At 40.1% G+C, this 16,152-nt stretch overlaps 2 long non-coding RNA genes across 2 annotated transcripts in view; one reads left to right on the top strand and one right to left on the bottom strand.

Moving 5' to 3' along the window:
• Nucleotides 1–11,945, top strand: part of LOC127572431 (uncharacterized) — a 25,172-nt gene extending 13,227 nt beyond the window's left edge. The window contains exons 3-4 of the long non-coding RNA XR_007956629.1: nt 6,503–6,673; nt 11,795–11,945. This is a non-coding gene — a long non-coding RNA (uncharacterized LOC127572431). The remainder of the gene's footprint in view (nt 1–6,502; nt 6,674–11,794) is intronic.
• LOC127572433 (uncharacterized) lies at nt 2,800–16,152 on the bottom strand. The gene is made up of 4 exons (XR_007956630.1): nt 16,082–16,152; nt 6,344–6,454; nt 5,363–5,543; nt 2,800–2,907 (listed from the first exon to the last, which is right to left on the bottom strand). It is a non-coding gene; the product is annotated as an uncharacterized LOC127572433 (long non-coding RNA).

Genomic DNA, 16,152 nt, shown 5'->3' with positions numbered 1-16,152 from the left:
TGGCATTGGACAAAGAAATGTCTGGCAGATTCAGCGGGGAATCAATTGAGTAGTCATCAAATCAATTTTTTAGGCTGTGAAGTGTGACCTGATAGCATTCTCTGAAAAGGGTCTCTCTTCATCGCTGACTGATGTCATATACTCTTTCTCCTCTTCTTCCCCTTTCTGCTCCTTCTTCTTCTCCTCCTCCTCCCCTTCAATCTTCTGTTACTCTGCAAGTGTGCTCTGATGAATGCAACACCGTGGAGCATGCAGCAGGTGACAATGAATCACAAAATCTCTCTGCAGCATTCTGCAGGATGCCCTCCGATTCATCATTGCATCAGAATCCCATCTTGAGGACCCCACTACTAGTCTACCACAGATTCCTAGTGGCTCCATGATTGATATCTTTATCAGTCACATGTACATCAAAACACACAGTCAAATACATCTTTGCAGAGAGTGTTCTGGGAGCAGCCCACAAGTGTCACCACGCTTCTGGCACCAACATAGCATGCCCACAACTTCCTAACCTGTACATCTTTGGAATGTGGGAGGAAACCAGAGCACCCAGAGGAAACCCACGCAGGCACGGTGAGAACGTACAAACTCCTTACAGACAGCAGTGGGAATTGAACCCAGGTCGCTGGCACTTAATAGCATTACGCTAACTGCTACACTACTGTGCCTGCCCTTTTGCAGTGGTTATAAGGCAATTGGGGATATCTCTTGTTAAATGTAATAGGAACTGAACACTGAATGAGTGTGTGGGAAAAAAAACATTAATTTATATGGGCAACTTTGAACATATAGGAATTTGAGGGTGGTAAGTACATAATTAGACAAATGAATAAAAATTTAGGGTGGTAGAGTCAGACAGCAGGTAGCACTACAGCTTCACAGCTCCAGAGACCCGGATTTGATGCAGTCCACTGTTGTTGTCAAGTGGAGTCTGAATGCTCTCCCTGTGTCCATGTGGTTTTCTACCAGGTGTTCTGGTTTCCTCTCACATCACAAAGATGTGTTGTTTAATAGGTTAATTGGCTACTGCAGAGAAATAAGTGAGGGAATGGGATTGCATTAAGAGCAACCTTCTACACCATAAGGAAATATGAAAACTATTCCCAGAAATTAGGAAGCAAGGGGTAAATATCCAATCAAAACCTCGTCTGTCATGGTGAATGTAACATGGTGACCATCATGGGCTGCCCAAGGATAAAGGACTCATGCAAGCTTCCCAGATACCCGGCATTCAATTTAAGATATTAAGAACCTATCCACACAGAGACACAAACAAGACAGAGAGTAATCATGTGTTTGTTGCAATTTAACTGTCTGTTTCCTTCATAGACCACTGTGGTCTAGCTGTCCAAAGGACTTACAAATCCCCAGAGGATTGGCAGCTATGGTTCCATCAAGCCTGTATTCCTTCCAAAATACATTTGAAATTGTTAGTGCTGAAGCAAAACCCATTCATCAACCATACAAAATGCTGATAAATCCAGAAGCTTCCCATCAGAAGACTTCTGCATGCATCAACACATCAATCAGGATGACATTCCTATGAAAAGACAATAAACTAATGCACTGTGGCAGGAATGGAAAGAAACCATTTCTCAACAACAAACAGACAAGGCTGAGATTACAATTAAAGGGGAGGGGGTGTTGCATCAGACAAGTTTGCACAGGTGTATCTTTCATGTCATTAAAACCCAGAATTTCAGGGCAAACTCGGACAACTAGCAAGACTGAGAAGTTTGGTTCCCTGCAAACATGGGGAGAGACTTCTCTGAATGATCACCAAGGCAAGTGGACTTCAAAACATTTGGAATTAAGAGAACTAAGGGTATATGTGAGTAATATTTAAAGTTAAGGATGGATAGTGTTAAAAGAAATAGTAGATTAGTATTTATAAATACAATAAGCTATTAAAAGAACATTTACTTCTACTGCCTTGTGACAATTTTGTTCCAACCCACTGACTTCAGGTTGGATTCAGAAATCATGGCATCAGACATGGGAGGTGTGTCCTCCCTACGGTATTGACTTAGAACACTTTTGCTTCCAGGTGCATTGTTCAAAGGGCTGAGAGTAGGCTCATGTTTCAATGTAGAATTTGGGAGAGAGGCTCCCTGGCAGATACCTTTCTGCTGCTTCTCCTTCAGAGTTCTCTGCCAAGTTGCTCTTGCCTTCAGATCCTCTTCTCTTATTCCTGATTGTGTTGGACGCCCACTGGAATAAAGGCTGACGATTCCATTTTTTTTTAAGTTGCAAACAATGATCTTGACCTCTGCAATGTTCAGAACACATCCACGTTTGGAGGTTTTTTGGGCACTCCAATATGCTCTGCTCCAAATGAACCCCCAATGTACATACAAGTGATTCATGGTCCCTTTAAACTGGGAGATGTAAAGCATGTTCCTCCTGTCCCATACGTGTCACTCACTGCACATTGGTTACATTTTCATTAAGCAATTTCACAGGATTGCCTCCAATTGAAGATTGCACAGGAATTGTTGTCATCCCTGCATGCTCTATGTGATTCATCATAGGAGCATCATGTGCACCTAAGTACCTAAACAAGGTTTTCATTAAGCACAATATGCACTTTTGCCGGTGTTCATTGTAAACAAATGAATGTACAATGAATAATGCACATAGTGATTAAAAAGCAAATATTGTACAATAAATTTCTAGTCTAATTAGCTAGGTCGAATTCATTTTACTTATATGTAATCAGCAGGATAAAAAAGGCTTCCCTTAGCCTTGTCAAAACATTAAATGGAATACAGAGAGGTGACTAGCACAGTTCCTTTCAACTATGGTAAGTTCAAATTCTCTTCACGATTGGCATGGTGATGCATTGTGAGAGTGCTTGTGCCAAGGAATGACCTGCCATGGCATTACATCAGTGATCTTTACATGCTGGAAGCACAGGAAAGAAAGGAAAAAATACCAATAAAAATATTTTCATCTTTCAAATATAATACAATTTCTTCAGAATACTTCTACATTGTACTCTTCAGAACTCAACAAATTCATGTAAGGTAAAAAATAATTGCAGCTGAATTGATTTTGAAGCAACTCAATGTACTAACAAGACATCTAACTCATCATATGCTTCACCTCTATTTGTCTAGAGCATTTCCCACTGATTATCGGAGTATTAAAACATTTTTTTGGTATAAGGGGCCTGCAACAAAACCATAATAAATCATTGAGATAAATCTGAATGAAATACACCTGCATCTGAAAATATCTTTGAATATTTCGTACACAATTACACACTTATGAATTTTCAATCTTGTGTGCACAGGGCATATTCATGGGGTACTTCTGGGTATCATTAAGGGACACACCATGTCATCAAGAACAGAGAACTGTGTTTTTAACCAGAAAGTTGAGGTTTGCTTCATTATTAGTCAATCCCACGTGTTGCTGTCAGTGAATCATAGGTATTTTAATTCCTCTAGGTAGGTTGCTTCTTTAACCTCGTTGTTAATAATCATTCCATCCTCCCACCCTCACCCTATGCCGTGCTGATGACTGCAAGCCCTCCCAATCACTCCTAACCATCCAATGCAGCAACACCCCTCCCCAACCTGATCTTTTCTCCAGTCCTCCCATTAGCCTCTCTAATCACAGCTACTTGCACAACCTCACCTACCCACCATGGTCTGTGCTGTGGATTCTCTCCTCATCTCTCCTAAACTTCCCTCCTAATCTTCAAATTCCTGCAAACCTCTTACCACCCTGCCACTCCTAATCTATCGCCCAACATAGCTTTTGTGATCTTTACTGTTCACCACAGTGGGAGGTCAAGGAGGATAATCCCTTGAATTTGTTGGAACATTGAGGTCCTATGATGCACAATGCTTGAGGGTAAAAATTGGCACAGACCTTCTGTGCACAGTCATTCTAGCATGTCAACAAGAGAAGAATTTTGTGGCTGCTACCTCCTGCAATTGCCTCAATTCAAAAAGATATCATAAATTCTCCAGGTCTAGTTCGCAAAGGTGTGCTTTTCCTTTCAGCCTTCCAAATGTAAGCTCTCTGTCTTGTCCTTTTTTCCACATCAATACAACATGGGAATCTTCCCTTATTCCCCAGTTTAACACACTTTTTCCCCCACACATTCCACAGAAGCTTCCACCCTTCCCACTTCAACCTCTGCAGCTGTTTATTTTTCCATTTATTGGTGATGATTTGTGCTTACATACTCTTTATCTCAATCTGTTAGCATGCTACTTCTGCTTCAAGATCATCTTGTTATTTTCTTTCTTTCCAAACTGTTCAATTATTTCTACATTGCCCCCTCTTCAATTAATGCTACTGTTCTCCTTCCTCCCTACTTTCTTGTGGTGTTGCTACCTCCCTGCTCTTCATTTCCATCATGGATTTCTTTCTCCCATTCCTGCAGCCATAAGTTATTCCTCTCACTCCATACTGCAGAAGAAAATTCCTGATATTGGAATAAATTCCACCCACAGTCTGTACTGGTGATTGATCGCTCACCCTAGGCACCAATCAAGTGTTCATACGTACCCTGGTTATACAGATATTGTCTCTGACACAGAGAGGCCCAGGTTAAATGTAAACATTGAAGAAAAAAGATCTCAGTCGATATTTAACCCATGTTACACCACCTACTTCAATGTATAAGTGGCTGCCTGCCTCTTCAAAGATTGCAGTGCAATGGTATCCTGGGAACTGACCCACTATTCAAGTACATTGAAAGACAAAAACATTGCTGTATTTACCTCAAGGATAGGAACTAATCTCATTAAGAAAAGTCTTCTAACACTTTGGTAAGCCTTAATTTCAGCTCATAACCTTTCTGGCACCGAAAAATTAACATTTACAAGAATAGAGTCTCATTCCATCAGATCTTTATTCCTGGAGATTTAAAAATTACACTTTCAAAAAGCTGCTTTTCTTTATGTCCTTTTTATCTTCTTTTAATCCTATCACTCTATCCCCTAATTTTCCTTTAAATACCTGACTGAATACACTATTGTGATCAATATTTCCTGGTTAAGTCCTGCTCTTTAATCATTCTGTAATCTGCCCAATTCATACAGGTTCCTGGAGTTCCATAGAGAGCATAATGTCATTTTGGTCCAGTAATCAAAGTAAGCACCAATGTGAAACTTCATTGAGTTTATGAACAACTGCAAGTATAATGAATGGCAAATTGTTTGCCGTTCAGAACAAAATGCCGCCTGTTATCTTTGAAGAGTCTTCCACGGACATTGGTGCTTCTTGAAAATGAGATTATGGTTAATCATATCATTATAAACTAAAAGTACTTGTTATAAGACGTGTTAGTTTTCCTAAGTTACCACATGATGAAAAGGCTAAACACTTCTCCTACACTTACAAGATGAATATGCACAAACATCAGCAAGTTCATCACTGCAACCGAAAAAAGAATCATAGTGTCTTTAGCATTCTATTTTGTTGACACTTGGTCATGGTGCAACTCCACTTGCTTGTTCACATCTTGAATTGCCTTCAGATTATGGACAGATTGACACCCATAGAGATGAAGCAACTTTAGTCTGAAAGCAAAAAGCAAGTGACAATATAATGTTAAATGCATGTGTATGGGTTAAGGTTTATAGTAATTAAACACAGACTGGCAGAGCTGGATTTAAGTGTCCTTCTTTTTGGTTAAAACACCTTGAATGGAATTGCTTTGTTCAGTGACTGTTCAGTCTAAATTATGTACAGTAAATTTCTGATTGCACATCTGGTCATCCACAGACAGAAATTTTCAATATTTTTGTTTACATCCAAGTCTGTTACAAAATTCCCAATCTGGAAAAGTAGAATAAAACTAAAGAGCAAAACCAAGAGTTGAAACAAAGTACAATAATCTCCAGCATTTTTCATGTTAGAGATTGATGCCTAAAACTTAACCCCAATTGGTAGTGCCACATTTAACAAATATTAAAGTTAGTGCATTGCACTCTGTCTCCAAAATATGTTCCATTGATTTCCATTGGCCCTTAGGTCTCCTGATGTCACTTTCCATCCAAATGATTGGTTGGTGATCTGATTACTTTAACAATAAGTGCAGGACAGCAACTCAGGATGATTTTCCACGTCATTGTGAAAAAGTTAGACCTTTAATGAGCTTACTTCCTCCCAAGGGTGCAGAAGATATCGGAAACTTGCCACAAAGATCATGGCTGCAGATCATGGATTCAAATGCTCTGTAATACAGTGATTTGGAAAACATATGTCCTGCTTGGGATATTTAAATACCAGCATCATTAGAACATCAATTCAGGACTAATCCATACTAATCCATAGAATTCAGAACTAATCATGGATACTAATCCATGACAAAACTTACTGTTTGCTGTTCTTACACAATTTTTTAATGGCATCTTCAGTTATTTCTTTGCAGAAGCTGAGTTTCACACATTCCAAGTTCTGGTTGCAATAAGCAGCTAGTAAACAAATTCTGGAAATGAGGTAAAGAGAAGAAATGATAAAACTGATTTTTTTTCAGATATCCTGCATTTATGTTAAGGCAAGTTTTTCACACAGAAGGTTGTGGATATATGGAACAAGATACCAGAGGAAGCGATGGAGGATGGTACAATTACAATATTCAAAGACATATGGACAGGAAGAATTTAGAGAGATATGGACAAAACACACTCAAATGGGACTAGATCAGGTAGGCACCTTGGTCGGCATCAACATTGGGCTGAAGGGCCTGTTCCCATGCTGTACAATTCCACGACTCTGCATTTGTGCAACAAGAATTGTGAATTAATGGTTAAAGCTAACTCAATTCTATGTTGATAGTGTAAATGTTGATTTTGTGAACAACCTAAAAAATCAATTATTGATATACCATGTGTCACACTGGTGACTGTAAAAATTTTTGGACTCAGCTAAGAAGGAAAAGATCAGCAAAAAATTAATGTGGGAGAAATTATATTGGAAATGGCAGAGAAAGTAAACAAATATTTTGTGTCCATTATCATGCAAAAGGCACAGAAAACCTTTGGTAAATACTGGATAAAACCTGGAATAGAATGAATGAGTGAAATCTAATGGTATTGGAGACATTAATGGGACTGAAAGGCAGTAACTGAAAGGACCTGATGATCTTCACCCAAAGATTTTGAAGCAGGTGGATATAGAGATGATGGACGCAGAGGTTGTCATCTCCTAAAGTTCCAGAGGTTCTAGAATAGTTCCCACAGCGTGGACTATTAAAACCCCTTTATTTAAGGAGATAAAAAAGAGGGATCTACAGACCAGTTAACCTGCCATCAGTAGTTAGGAAAATACTAGAATATATTTGAAAGAGTCTGGAAAATATGCCCTTACAAAATAATAATTGGGCAGAGTCAATATAGATTTATGAAAGGGATATGATATTCGACAAATGTGTTAGAGCTTTTAAGGTTGTAACTAGTAGAATAAATAAGAGGAAACCAGTGTATGTGGTATATTTGGATTTCAAAGGCTTTCTGTAATATGCCCCACAAAAGCTTACTGAATAAAATTATTGAGTACTGTTTGGAAGTAATGGTATGGATTGAGAGTGGTTTAACAGAGAGAGAACAGAGTCAAAATGAACGGGTCATATTCATGTTGTAAGTGGGGCATTGCAAGGATCAATGTTGGGGTGAATCCAAAGGAAAAATCAAGAAAAGGGGAAATAATGAGAAGGTAGATGCATTATTGGAGAAAAAAATAGGAAAATAAATTTAAAATCTGAAATTGATTCTGAATATAAAGGATCAATCACACTTTTATTTGCTTATTTCTTGGGCAAGTGAGATACATTGTCACTCATGAACAATTATCACATACGTGAATAATAAATATGATATAAATTACTGGAATTTGCTGAGAAGTTGCTAAAAAAACGGTTTAAATGCTATTATTAATGTACCAATCTGTTTGCAGCAAAGTAGCAGGACCATGTGAATCGTGAATCACCCCAAATATTATTGTATAATTTGCATTGCTCTTGACATTGTGGAAAAATATCTTGTGCTTAACCATTCTATTAATTTGATGAAGCTGAACTTTCCTAAAATGTTACCAGTGCATACTGCAGTTAATAACAATGAAGGCATGAAAATTACTGGTAGCACAGTAGAAGGAATACCAAGAAACTTATCACTAATTGAGCATCATGCCCTCAATTTTTCCCTCTAAAATTTAGAAGAATGAGAGGTGATATCATTGAAATGTATAAAATTTTCAAGTAGTGACCCCTGTGTTATTTATGAGGAAAATTCCTTCTGCTGTGCTGCTGAAATTTAGATAAAGGGGAATTCAGCCTTAATTTTATGTCAATTGTCTTCACAAGAATATTCACTCTCAGATGTGGTAATCTTACGATTTGGCTTTCCAAATGTTATTCATTCAGCACTATTGAAGCAGCCAACATAATTTTCATGCCTGCAGATTCCACTGGTAACATTTTAGGAAAGATGACCTCCATAGATAGGGTATGCACAAGATATTTTTCCACAAAGCTAATGTCAGAGCAATACAAATTATCTGGTAATTTTTGGGATTATTCACAATTCACATGGTCCTGCTACTTTGCTGCAAACAGATTGGTACATTAATAACAGCATTTAAACCTTATTTTTAGCAACTACTCAGCAAACTCCAGTAATTTATATTGTATTTATTATTCACCTATGTGATAATTGTTCACGAGTGACAATGAATCAAGTAAAAGTGTGATTGATCCTTCATATTCAGAATCAATTTCAAGATTTTTAAAATGTCAAATTTTACATTTGTTTTCCTGCTTTTTCTTTACTAATGCATCTGTCTAATCATTATTTCCCCTTCTCTTTATTTTTCCTTTGGATTCACCCACCCTAATTCCCCTTCCTTCTCAGATCCTTTCCACTGACACTTACTACAAACCCACAGCCACCTACACTACATCTCCTCCCACCCTCTCTCTTTTAAGGACACCATTCCTTTCTCTCAGTTTCTCCATCTCTGCTGCATCTGTTGTCGAGATTAGGTCTTCCAGTCCAGAACATCTGAGATGTCCTCCTTTTTCAGAAGATGGGTCTTCCTCCCCATTGTGGTTGATGGAGCCCTCACCCACATCTCCTCTAGTTCCTGCAGTTCTGCTCTTATCCCACCTTCACTGAGACAGAATAGGGATAGAGTTCCTTTGATCCTTACCTTTCACCCCACCAGCCTATGCATCCAGCACATCATTCTTTGACATTTCCACCAGCTACAACATGACCCATCACATTGCTGCATCTTCCCCTCCCCACCCCTTTCTGCTTTCCGCATGGATCACTCTCTCTATGACTCCCTGGTCCGCTCATCCCTCCCACCTATCTCCCTCCCTCTCCAGGTACTTTCCCCCCATCAGAGGGGTGTAACACCTGTCCCTACACCTCCTCCCTCACCACCATCCAGGGCCCTAAACAGCTCTTCCAGGTAAGGCAGAGATTCTCATGCATCTCAGCCAACCTTTTTTATTGCATCCGGTGCTCTCGATGTGGCCTCCTCTACATGGTAAGACCAAGCGCAGACCTGGCAACTTCTTTGCCGAGCACCTGCGCTCCATCTGCCATAGCCTTCTGGAGCTCCTGGTTGCTAGCCATTTAAATTTTCCTCCCCATTCCCACACCGATCTGTCCTCGGCCTCCTCAACTGTCAGGGTGAGGCTAAATGCAAAGAAGAGGAACAGCACCTCATACTCTGCCTCGGCCGTCTGCAACCCAATGGCATGAACACTGAATTCTCCAATTTCAGGTAAACTGCTCCCACTCTGTTGCTTTTCTCTCAGTTCCTCCTACACCCATCCTACCCCTCCAGCCCCCAACACCCTGTTTCCTTCCCCTTCTTTCCCTTCCTCCACCCAATCCATCTGTCCATCACCCACATATTCCACCCACTGGCTTCCCTCCCCCTTCAGTTCCCATCTGCCCACCCCACCTCCTTTATTTGACTCCAGGCTCCACCTTCCTTTCCTATCAGATTCCATCATCTGCAGCCCTTTGTTGCCTCCACCTATCACCTCCCAGCCTCTATTTCCACTCTTCCCTCCTCCATCTGCCTATCACCCTTCCTCACCTGGATCCACCTATCGCCTTCCAGTTCTTGCCCAACCCCTCTCCCTCACCTTTACATACTGGATATCTCCCCTCTATCTTTCAGTCCAGATGGAGGGTCTTGGCTCAAAACGTTAACTATTCATTTCCCCCCACAGACGCTGCCTGATCGGCTGAGTTCTTCCAGCAGTTTGCATTTTCAAATTCAAGCATCTGCAGCCTCTTGTGTCTTCACTCCCTTTTCTATTTATTTCTAAATCTTTTGATCTCAACAGCCTGAAGTTTGCTGGAAATGGCAGCACTTCCCCATGAAAGGGCAATCAGGTTCAGAAATTCCAGCTATGTGTGTGTGTGGTAAGATGAAAAACAATCAATGATTTCCCTGTTACAACAGCTACCAATGGCTGTATGTAACTAAAGGGTTAAAAGAAGCATCTTTCTCTGTTAGAACTATTTGTTTTTCCCAGGAGTTACTGAAACCATGTGAAACAGCAAGACATCAATGTGGAAGGTCACCCCAAGCATTAATCGGGTACACTTAACCGGGCAGCTTTGCAAAACAGCCAGGGCATTCTTCAGCCAAGCGAGACAATGGGGACTGTTAATTAAACCCATCAGACAAGATCCCAGGGCTTTGTCTGAGTTCACCATGAAGCTCTCTCGGCTACACATTCATGGAGCACCCGCCCTCTAGAAGATCGCAATTTTTATCTGTTCATTAACTATGGAATTTCTCTGCACTAATGACTGATGAGACTCTCAAAAACAATGGGAAGGTTTAGCAAAGGTGTGTAATCCTTTGTTATGTGAGGACCAAACGGGGCACAAAGTCCTCCTTGACTGTAAAGATGCGCCCCGCAAGAGAATCCTTCAGAGCTTCTTCATGGGTTGGTTCGCGGCCAACACCTGGCGACTGTCAAGCCCCTTCACGTCTTGCTGAAATACCCCGGGGCTCTCCTTTGGCAATAGACTGAGCAGCAGAGAGTGCAACGTTGCTAAGTACTGGATGCCAATGAGTATCACTGAGAACTGCATGCAAACGTGAGCTTGATTTTACCAGGGAAGTGTTAAGTGAGAGAGTTTGAGTTTTTGGTCTTGTTACTTTTAATTTGGGTTAGATTAGATTTGTGGTTAGAGCTGTAGTTTCCTTTGTGTTTAGTTGTTTTTAGTTGTGTTAAATAAAGTTACTCAACCTTTTTGTGAAATTGTGGTGTCTTTCACTACCGATTCTGTCGTTCGAAAGGAACCCAAAAGAACCTGAGTCCTGTCTTAATATAGTGTGCAACTAAAATCCTGGGCTATCTGGCAGCTGTTCACCAGACTTACTGATTCCACTCTGGGACTCCTCATGGCGTCCAGTGATAGGGTGTGCACTAGCAGCAGTTTTCCAGCACTTACACATGGAGTTCTGCCCACTGAATCTGCACCAAATTAGAGCTGGAGCAGAAGGAGCCATTCCATTCACTTGTATGGAAAGAAGTGGTTGGGAGGTACAAAGTATTAGGTAATTAGCATCTTTTATTTAATTGAGTTTAATTAAATGTTTTAATTATTTTAGGTGCCCTTGAGAATTTTAAGTATTTTATATTTTCTAAAAAAATTCTAATACTCTTTGAAATTACTTATTTGGTTGGTTATTAATAGTTTTAGAATGGCAATGTTTTTGGCAGATATGACAGGTAACAGAGTGTGACTTAGCTGTCTTTCAATGTGTTTTTCAACTGTTTTGCATGCAGGGATTGATTTAACCCCAGCAAGTAACAGCATTCACACACACTAGGTCCTGCTGCCACATAGGATTTTGCCATTGAAGATGGTTGCACTGGGAAATCCAGTGGAGGCAAGTGTAGACTTGCAATGTATGTTACCAGCGAGCAAGCAAGAACAGTTTGCACAGGTAGGAAATTCTGGCCATTGGTAGGGGAGATACGTTGTTCCACTCTTCACCATGTGCCCTATTGTGCTCACTGTGCCATTATATTTAACAACGAAGCTGTTCAGGAGCTACTAAAGAGTTGCACTAAAATATACTGACAATGCATTGCTATAATTGAGCAAATAAGTGACCTTGCTTTAGAATTATGTTCATCTGTGGTGTCAGAGATGAGACCAATGAACAAGTTCATAATTCAGTGGAAGTCTTACAGATTCTTTGAAGAATCAAACATTAATGCAAATATTGCTGAGAAATACTAATCAGGTGCTTCTTTTGTGGTGGAGGTGGAGTTTCCACAAGAACATTGAAAATGTAAGTTCAAATTTTAATTCACTGCAATTGAGGAAAGGAAAATGAAAATAATTAGAAGGCTATTGGGTACCTATGTTGTTTCCATTTACATATTTTAATGAGCAGGCTGTGCAATGGTTGAGCAAAGATTGAATAGATGAAGTGGTGATGAAAGGAATTCTTCCTTCTAACAACTAGTCAAAACAGTGCTTGGATGTATCTGAGGGATCTGACATGGATCTATTTTTATTTGAAAGCTCTCTTGCTTTCTTTAAATGCAATGCATCAACTGATGAAAAGAAATGCCTAATTAAATTTCTAATCTTTATATGGGTAATAATATTTATTACACTGTAATGAGCTGTAAGAATAAATTCATAACAAGAAAAGATAAAAATATTTGGGGGACATTTTCCTGATACTTTGGCTGTTAAAGAGCTCCAAAAATTCCCATGATGGGTTTTAGAACCTATGTTTAGTGTGCATTTCACACAAATAGTCATTTTGTAAATGAGCAATCAGGCTTTAGTAATAGCAACTCAGAGGATAGCGAAGGCTTTTGTGAGTATCTATTAGTATTCTAGCAGTACTCTATTAGTGCTGGAGGGGTTTATTTTTGTAGAACAGTTGTACATAAGTGGAGTTGCCTGTGATAGTTTGACAGCCTATCTTCCCAAAAGCAAACTTTTGGTCACACCAAAATAAAAGGTCGGGGCTAACTACACAGAATTCCCAATAACCAATCTACATAACTAATTTTAATGAAGGAGGACGGGAGGGGGGACGTTGGGGAAGGAGAGAGAGAGTTAGGCTCTATTCAAATGCATACCCCCTTTAAAATACTGCTGTAGAATTTCTGTGGGGAAGGAGTATAGTAGGAGAGCACATAGCTGTCACGTGACAGTAACAACACTGATCCCTCTGGTCGGAGGACAGCATTGGTCCTCGGATCGGAAGTGACACCACTGTCAATCAAGGTGTGGCTCCACCCCACCCATCAGGTGTGGGCATAGGGATTGGACTTGGAGAGCACCTTTGTTCTTGAACCTGCCTGACCATTGGCCTTGGCAGGCACCTTTGTCCTTGACCTCCAAACCATTGGCCTGTCTAAATCACCTGGCCAGGCTCCACCCAGCCTCCCAGCACTATGAAGAGTGTTGCAATCCCCTGGCCCTCTCTCTTTTGACTGCCCCAGAAGTAGTGAGACAATGCTGCAGAGACCACTGGTAAGAGTGTGCATCACTACGTGGTTTGGGAGCGTCTTAGTCAGATTCCAGGGAATGTTAGGGCCAATGCTTGTTTGGGTCAAGTTATTCAGGCACTGAAGTGTTTATCCCTTGATAAGCTGTACCTTGTTTATTGTGTGTTTTTGTGTGTGTGTGTGTATCTCATCCTTGTTGCGATTCCCCCCTCACGTTCTTGGTTTCCTGCATGTGTGTGTGAGTGTGCATCTGTTCCCATTCATTCTGTCCCCACGTTTGCCTTTGTGATTAAACTACTTTCAAAATCCAAAGCCTGTGTCCAGAGTCCTCCATCTTTAAGATTCCAAAAGAACCTTTTCACACAACAGAGGGAGAGGGTACTTCCCTGACATCCCAGTATAAATTCAGCAGCAGGTCAGCAGAAAGTTAGGTGATTACCGTTAACAGTCACCAAAGTTGAGGCAGGACATGAGAAGAATGATCTCAGGCTGTTCAGCTAATGAACTGTTCTTCCTTTGATTGGGTTCTGTGTAAGGCAGGTGCAATTTAAGAAAGACAATAATGAAATCTTCTGCAGTAATTCTAGTGTCTATACCTCTTGCTGCCTTGGTGAAGCAGCCAGCATAATCAAAGACCCCACCTGGGTCATTCTTTCTTCTCTCCTCTCCATCAGGCAGAAGATACAGGAGCCTGAGGGCACATACCACCAGGCTCAAGGACAGCTTCTATCCCACTGTGATAAGACTATTAAACGGTTCCCTTATACGATGAGATGGACTCTTGACCTCACTTGTTTAACCTTGCACCTTATTGTCTACCTGCAATGCACTTCCCTGTAGCTGTGACACTTTACTCTGTATTCTGTTATTGTTTCTCAATGCACTCTGTACTAACTCAATGTATCTGCACTGTGTAATGAATTGATCTGTACGAACGGTATGCAAGACAAGTTTTTCACTGTACCTCAGTACAAGTGACAATAATAAACCAATACCAATTTATAACTGTGCTCTTTCTCTTGAATACTAAGTGTGGGGTTCCACCCTCCATATGCTTCAGGTTAGCATGCAAGCCACAATCTTAACCAACAGGTCCACAACAGACTGAAGTAAAGGAATTATTGCCAGCAGAACTTTAAGATCTGTGGAAATTAAATGGGTTTCATCATGTTCTTTGAAATCATCAAGATAACCAAAAGTAGAAACTTCTAGATGTGTGTCTCCCAAACATGCTGTGCTTTAAATAAGATCTACCTCAAGGCAAGCCAAGTTCCCCAGAGCCTATGTGGTAGTTCGTAAATGTTGTAATTTAGGATGTGAACAACTTTAAGAATGGCTATAAACTTTCTAACCTGAACTGCCCCAGGTTTGTACAAGGTTTGAGGAAGTTTCCTTGGCAGTGCTGACTCACGCAAAATGCCATGGGAGCTGTCATTGCCAGCTGGGCTGATTCTTTCCAACTGACTGCCTGAAGAGTGAAATGCTACTGATTTTGGGGTTTTTGGTTAGATAGAGAAGTAGTACAATGAATACTGTTCCTCTGAAATCTCATAATACTTTAATAGCTATTTCAAAACTGAACATATGCAGAAACCCAAGTTAGATAAAGGAGGAGCCTAGAATTGTCATCACAATATACAGGGATAACTATGGTTCAGAGTGCAGTTCACAATAGGAGTGATGATATTGACATGCACCTACATTAGATGGACCATTATAGTAGGATTAATGCATGCATAAGTGTATTATGATTCTGATGGTATTTACATGAGTTGGCGATTGTTACCCTTTTTGTTGCCTTGAATGTTTTTGGGTATGAAGTAAGACCCCTTGCACTTCACTTCAATGGAGAAACTAGGAAATAATTGCCCTACTGAACTGTTTTGCAGACATGACCATTTGTATGCTACTAATGATCTTGCAATCTGTAAAAATGTGATGTCCCGCCCAATAGTTAAACACAGCCTTGATAAGCATCATTACTCAAAGGTTTTATGTGCTCCAGCAGCTGGTATTACCTGATGATAAAACATGCTGGCATTAGAATACTCATTAGAATACATGGCAAAAATGGCAAAAAGAAGAGTAATGAATCACCTGGGTCGAATGCAATAGCCTGCATTATGTGTGAAACTACATGTCCAATTATGTTCCGAATACAATGGCCAAGAGGTCCTTTACACCTGAGTGCAGTAATGAGAAAAATGTGTCCTGTTCTTCATTTGATAATTCTACACTGTGAATATTACAAGTTTTTATGGATAAAACTGTGGTCATGGATAAAACTATCCTCATCACTATTGCTATTATTACTAGCTGTATTCTCACAAGCCTGAATATTGTGCTGTTTATTGTTGTGACTTACACACTTAATCCCTTTATTCAAAATGTCTTTGTTTTCTATTTAAATGCAAGGATTAACCTGCTTAAAATGAATGGGTCAATATTTCTAATAAAATGGCATATTTTATGCCATTAAACAGAATTTGAGACGAGTGTGAGAAATATCACAGACTAATTTCCAGGCTACTGCACTTAAATAAATAAGGAAGAGAAAAGGGGGAAAAAGTCTGCTCTAGCCTGATAAACACTCACCCATATTTGCCAGTTGCTGTGGAGCTGAGGTCAAGATATTGCAATTTGTGGCAGCTCATAGCTAACGCCTG

The sequence above is a fragment of the Pristis pectinata genome, chromosome 7 (assembly GCF_009764475.1).
Source record: "Pristis pectinata isolate sPriPec2 chromosome 7, sPriPec2.1.pri, whole genome shotgun sequence".
In the NCBI taxonomy this organism is placed as follows: Eukaryota; Metazoa; Chordata; class Chondrichthyes; order Rhinopristiformes; family Pristidae; genus Pristis; species Pristis pectinata.
The sequence above is the reverse complement of the archived record's forward strand: the minus strand, read 5'-3'. Positions and strand labels throughout refer to the sequence as shown.